Source organism: Schistocerca serialis, chromosome 1 (genome assembly GCF_023864345.2).
Source record: "Schistocerca serialis cubense isolate TAMUIC-IGC-003099 chromosome 1, iqSchSeri2.2, whole genome shotgun sequence".
NCBI classification, from domain to species: domain Eukaryota; kingdom Metazoa; phylum Arthropoda; class Insecta; order Orthoptera; family Acrididae; genus Schistocerca; species Schistocerca serialis.
Window position 1 is genome coordinate 1243388238 of NC_064638.1, and position 732 is coordinate 1243388969.

General features: G+C 48.8%; 1 pseudogene; it reads right to left on the reverse strand.

Annotated features, from left to right (window-relative positions):
- Positions 1–234: 234 nt before the first annotated feature.
- Positions 235–352, reverse strand: LOC126426734 (5S ribosomal RNA; annotated as a pseudogene).
- Between the last annotated feature and the right edge of the window lie 380 nt (positions 353–732).

Consider the following 732-nt stretch of genomic DNA (forward strand, 5'->3'; position numbering starts at 1 on the left):
ATTTGAGCTTAGAGCAAGGAGGGAAGGAAAACGCACTCCGTCTTCAGGCCACAAGTGGCCCATCGGGACCATCCGACCGCCGTGTCATTCTCAGCTGAGGATGCGGATCGGAGGGGCGTGTGGTAAGCACACTGCATTCTCGGTCTTTATGATGGTTTTCTTTGACCGGAGCAGCTACTTTTCGGTCGAGTACCTCCTCAGTTGGAATCACGAGGCTGAGTGCACCCCAAAAAATGGCAACAGCGCATGGCGGCCCCGATGGTCACCCATCCAAGTGCCGGCCATGTCCGACAGTGCTTAACTTCGGTGGTCTGACGGGAACCGGTGTATCCACTGCGGAAAGACCATTGCCCCGAGGAAAGAAAAAAAGAGAAGAAATTTAGCGAGAAGGACTGAAAACTCCTGGGTTTGTCGATAATATTGTAATCCTACCAGAGACAGCAAACAGTTTCGAACATCAGTTGAGTGGAGTGTCCTGGAAACATGTTAAAAGTTGAATATTGTTAGAAGTGATACAAAAGTAATGAAGTGCAGTCGAATTACGAGGTTTTTTTCAATAAGTAATGCAACACGTTTTTTTCTGAAAGCGGGCTGGTTTCATTTAGGGTTCCAGTGAACCATATGATTCCCTATTCTTCTGGCTACAAAGGTCTATTTTCTACATGATATCCATTCGATGCGGCGGCCTGACGCCACCACACTGTGAGGGCCCCTTTGCCTGCAGGGTACCAC